Source organism: Lynx rufus, unplaced genomic scaffold (assembly GCF_022079265.1).
Source record: "Lynx rufus isolate CCGP_SWC_20201006 ecotype Redwood Valley unplaced genomic scaffold, mLynRuf1.p SCAF_13, whole genome shotgun sequence".
Taxonomy (NCBI): Eukaryota; Metazoa; Chordata; class Mammalia; order Carnivora; family Felidae; genus Lynx; species Lynx rufus.
Window position 1 is genome coordinate 8,863,729 of NW_025814827.1, and position 6,000 is coordinate 8,869,728.

The following is a 6,000-nucleotide window of genomic DNA, read 5'->3' on the forward strand; positions in this document are numbered from 1 at the left end:
TTACTCCGTGAAATACTCAAATTACAATTCCTTTGAACCCTGCTGGCCCACATGGGAGCTCAGCCCCTGCAGAGTGTCCTGAGCTATTTTGGAGAGCTCCTCAGTGGTGGGCGATACCAGCCCCGGAGCTTGCCCTCCAGCCTCCTCAGCGGATCCCACACCCTCTATGACTCCCACCCTGGGGGACATGGCCGCCCTCTATGGGTAGCCACCAGCCCTGAGCCCACACTCTGGCCTCGTCTTAGCCACTCAACTCCAAGCATGGTTAGGCCCCTTTTCTCCATGTATCATACTTAACCAGAAACCAGGTCCAGCTTCTAGCAGGAGCTGACAAGACTTGGGGATCACAGAAGATGTGTAAAACAGAGCAATGCTCACAACCTTGATTCGTGTGGTTTTTCTCAGAGCTCACAGATCCCATGCTCGTGTCCAGGTAATCTCATAGGGTCACCTACCTATCCAGGCCCAGCTTGCTTCACATGGCAGGGTCCAGCTCAGCTCCACTTCTAGAGCTGCATGGAGCATGTCTTCACTCGTAGGGCAGACTAAAATCAGGAGAGAGAGAGAGGGAGAGAACTTCTCTGTCATCCCAAAGGCCCACATCCTGAGTCCTCAGTTTCTGCCCCAGGATAATCTTTATTCCAGGATGACTAGCAATGGGAACTTTCCTTTGGTGGAATTTACCAAGGCCATGGTCTTGCTGTGTGTGGACGGCAGGACAACTACAGAAATACAGAATGGCCCAAGATCAGTCCAGTTCAGGATATTGCGTATACACGATGTGTGTCCAGCCCAGTCTGGTCCAGGCCCTTTTCATGGTTTCTCTTCCGGGAGACAATCATGTCTGAATGTGCTTTCTGCAGTCCTCTAGATGGAGTCCCCCAAATCTTCCAAAACCTCCGTTCAAATCACTCACGGTTCCCTAAAGAACAAGCAACAGTTTATTACCCAGTGCACTCTTGACTAAGACAGAACTGAGAAACCTTTCTCTACCCTCCACACATGCAAAGGAGCACAGTGTTAGCTGAGTGCCAGCCACACGCACCATGTACACAAGATCCCTGCTGCCGTGAGCTTCCCGACCAGTGGGAGTGAAAGACTACCTCATCAACCCATCAGCAGAGTCCCGGTTAAAGGGACAAGGGCCCATCCATATGATGGGAGGTTGGGACAGACAGAACATGCTTTTTATTAGAGACCGCTGGAGAACTGTGGCGGGCAGCTTTTGTAATAGATCCCAGTGATCCCCACCTCCTGGCATTTACACCCTTGTGCAATCCCTCCTCGTGTGTGTGAATGCGTGTGCGTGTGTGTGGTGGCTGGGCTAAGGGTGAGGGGCAGCGAGACTTAATGCCTTCTCCTAACAACTAAATTATGCAAGATTTGGCTCTGAAAGCCCGGGACTTCTCACTTGCACGCTGCCATGCTGGAGGGACCACGTGGCCAGGACCTCAGAGGAAGGAAGCCACTGGGTCCAACAGCTCCCAAGGAACTGAATCTTGCCAACAATCTCACAAGTGAGCTTGGCATCTGATGCCAGTGGAGCCTTGAGATGACTGTGAACCACACCGACCCCTTGATGACAACCTGTGAGGGGCCCTGAGCAGATGATCCAGGTTAACAGCACCCAGGTTCCTGACCCACAGAAACAGAGATAGGAGTGTGGCTGTGGGAAGCCACTAAGTTTGGGGGTAATTTGTTATATAATTAAGTCAGAGACAATTTTCAAGATACATATTTTTTTTGAGAGACAGAGAGAGCAAACAGGGCAGTGGCAGAGAGAGAAGGAGACATAGAATCTGAAGCAGGCTCAGGCTCCGAGCTGTCAGCACAGAGCCCGACGCGGGGCTGGAACTCACGGAACCGCGAGATCGTGACCTGAGCCGAAGTCAGACACTTAACCAACTGAGCCACCTAGGTGCCCCTTCATTTTTATTTTTATTTTTAAATTTTTTAAATGTTTATTTATATTTGAGAGAGAGAGAGCGCAAACAGGGGAGGGGCAGAGAGAGAGGAAGACACAGAATCCAAAGCAGGCTCCAGGCTCTGAGCTGTCGGCACACAGCCTGACATGGGGCTCGAACTCACAAGTGGCAAGATCATGACCTGAGCCCAAGTTGGACGTTCAACCAACTGAGCTACCCAGGCGCCCCTATTTTTATTTTTATTTTTGAGAGAGTGAATGGGGGGGGGGCCGAGAGAGAGGGAGAGAGAGAATGCCAAGCAGGCTCCTGGCTGTCAGCACAGAGCCCAATGCGGGGCTCCATCCCACAACCCTGGGATCATGAGCCAAAACCAAGAGTCATATGCTTAACCTACTGAGCCACCCAGGAGCCCCAAGATATATCCTTAAGTAGAAAAATCAGGGTGCAGAAAAATGTGTATAATACATCATTATTTGTGTAAAAAGGCAGAAATATATCTACATTTCTGTGTGTGTATGTCATCCATATATATGTGTATCCCTATATATTTATTTCCTTCTACATGCATAAAATACCCCTGGAATGATAATGTTACATTCAAAATTTGGGTTTCTTCCAGAGAGGGGACCTGGTGGTTGGCAGAGGGAGGATGCCCACTGTATACCTTTTATATCTTCACTTTGGATCATGTGAAAGGGTTGACTATTCAAAAATAAGCACAATATATTAAAAGAAGAAAAAAAGGGGCGACTGGGTGGCTCAGTCGGTTGAGCATCTGACTTTGACTCAGGTCCTGGTCTCATGGTTCGTGGGTTCGAGCCCCTCATCCGTCTCTGTGCTGACAGCTCAGAGCCTGCTTTGAATTCTGTGTCTCCCTCTCTCTTTGTCCCTCCCCTGCTCTCTGTCTCTCAAAAATAAACTAAAAAAATTTTTTTAAAAAGCAGCCAAAAAATCTTGGGAAAAAGAAGCTGAAAATAATACATTTTTTTAAATAATTAGGGAAGCCCCAAACTGAGGCACCTTATGGATTTGTGGGTGCCTTTTATTCCCCACAGCCAAATGCTGTCAGCTCTCCTTTCAGAGTGTCTCCAGTCTGACCCGCCTCTCCCCATCTCCACGGCTACTCCCCTGCACCAAGCCAGGAGCACCACGCACCTGGGCTATTGTAATGGCTCCGTAACCCTTCTCCCTGCTCCCACCCCTGCCTCCTTTCCTGACTCTGTGCCACCCAGCCTCCAGAGGGATCTTGAAACATTAAAAATTAGATCATGTCACTCGCCTTCTTCAAACTGGAGTTTTCAGGCCAAATTTTCACTTCCTCTATTAGCATGTTTGGTGTAGGGGAGAGCTTCCAATTTCAGAAATGCTCCTGGAAAAAAAAAAATGAAGGGAGACAGGAACTAATATGTATTAGGTGCTTACATAAAGCAGACTTTGTATATATTACGCTGTTTACTCTTCATGACAGCCCTGTAGGCTGGGCACAATTACTGTCCCCATTTTACAGATGAGGAGAGTCGAGGTTAAGGAGGCTGCAGTACATGTCCATGAGAATCGTCTGCTCGGCATCCCTTCTTCTGGAACTACCTCCCCTTGGCTCCATCTACTTGCATTATTGAGAGAGCTGCCATCACCTGCAATTGTCCTGCCTCCTGGCACAGCCGACTGCTTCAAGGGCAGGCGTCTGGCCCAATATGGACAGCTGAGCACTCCCTGTCCTGAGGGGTTCCCTCCTGGGCTGCTAACGGCTGCAGGGAGACCCACTGAGTCAAAGCAGGAGAGGGGCCTTTGACGATCATCGCTCTCAGCTGGGAGATGCTGACCTACGGGGATCAAAACTGCCTGGGTTTGGACCAGGGAACCTGGCCGCGCCTCCCCCTCTAGCCATGAAATCCAGTTTGTCACTCTCCCTGTGCCTCAGTATCCATGTCTGTCAAATAACAGGGTAGGGACCGGTGGTTTGGATTGGAGGAGATGATCTCGAAGGACCCTAACTGGCTGTGTGACCGTGGGGCCTCAGTTTCCACAAACTGTAAAGTGAGAGCTGGAGATGGTAGGGGGGAGGCGGGGCATGGGCGAGGCGCTCTCTGGAACGATTTTCCAGTTCAAAAAAATCACAAGGTTTTTTATTATTACTTTTTTAGTAATAATAACAACGTTTAAAAATCACAGGGTTAGCACGTCAGGGGTAAGAGGCTGCCTCCCTTCTCGGTAGGAGATACATCTTCCCCCCCAAATCTTTTGGCTGAGCCCCTCTTTAATGAGGGGGTGGTAGACCTTCTAATCTGGGACTCCTGACTCGGAGCGGGCCCATCTCACCCAGGACGAATGAACCATAGAGACGAAAACCATCTGTGGTGTGGCGGAGACCCTGCCAGGGGCCCCGTAGCAGCCTGCCTCTTGCCAAGACCCAAGACCCCACCCCCAGCCCTCTCGGCACCCCTGCTCCCCCCACCCCCAGATTTTATTAAATGTTATGTTTCCCATCTTGCACTGGAGCCTACTGCTCGGAGGTTACTAGCTGCTCTTAAGGGTTCTTTATACAACTCCACTTGGGCTCCCAGCCACCAAATTCTTCCTGCTCATGCATTACTTAGATTAGCTAAGGATGTTGGCATTTAGAGCCAAACTCCAGCATGCATCTCAGAAGGCGGCCTCCTGACTGCCACAGCTGTTATTTCAATGCAGCACCCCTCTGTGGGGATTGTTCTCCATAACGTGAGGTGTCATACAGGCTCTCACTGTATCTATAATGCCGCCTATTTTTACAGTTAGTTGACTCAGAGCGCAGTCCGCTGATGACCTCTCGCATGCAATCGGTCTAGGCGGCCAGGCAGCAGGTTCCAACCACTTTTGTTGCCTGGTTCCTCTTCAGATGACCCCACCTTGCCTCTCAGTGGAGACGGAGCCCCTGCTCCAGATGCCAAGAGACCCTCCCACTTGTATGACACCTGACAGTTTATGGAACTGTCACCAGAACTCCTCGTTCCTCTGTGGCTTGCCATCGTAGGGATGAGGAAACCAGGTCTCACAGAGGAAACCTTTGTCAGATATAATGCAAAGCACGTAATGTTAATTATTTTCACGACGCAAACTTCTTCACTTTGAGTCTAGGGCTTTTCCCACCCTGCCACAACTGCCTATTGTTTTTAAAAAGGAAACGAACTTTGAGAAATGGATGCCCTAGCCATGATGGCCCATGCCAGGTGTCAGGGCAAGGCTCTGAGCTGCTGTAATGAAGAGGTCCGATAGAAGGATGGCCTAGGGAGCAAAAGGATGAACTTTCTCTCACACAGATTGTCAAGTCCTGGGTTCCTTCCAGGTTGTTGCTCTGCCATCTCCAGAGCCCGCTTATGGTCTCCCTGACTGTACCTGGGTGCCAGCTGGTGGGAAAGGAAAAGAGGAGGAGACAGACATTCCATGATCTTAAGGCCCGAGTCCCCGCACGTCACGCATCATCACCACTCACACTCTTCTGTACAGAATCTGGTCACATGGCCACACTTCACTGCAGGGGGGCAGTGGGGGGGCTGGGAAATAGAATCTAGCCATGTGCCTGGGAAGGAAGGGAGCTGGACTTGGGTGGGTAACTGGCAGAACCTCCCACACAAAGCTTTGAAAACCTCCAACCTTCATACTCTCCTCGACCCCCCGCCCTAGAAAGTAGCTCTCTCTCTCTCTCTCACTAGCCTCTATTGTAGCCAAAAAACAACCATTTAAGGGTCACCTTTGGGTTTGGAAGGCACTTTGGTCTCCTACCAATCATTATTTGAATACTTTTGCATTCTTTCAATTGCCATTTCAATGCAGGGAGTCATCATAACTCTGGGCTAACATCCTTCCAGTTTTACAGTCTCAGTGCAATGGTGCCTGTGTTTCCCAACGGTTGCAACAAAAATCCCAGGCCTGGGTTGCTTGCATTTCCTTGAAACCAAGGATAAGATGAAGGGAAGGAAGATTCCTCAAGGGAAAATTCCATTCCTATCATCAGAAAAACAGGAGCAAACGTTGGGCAGAAACAAACAAACCATGAAAGCATGTATCCACTCTATCTCTCTTACCTTCTCAGTTACAT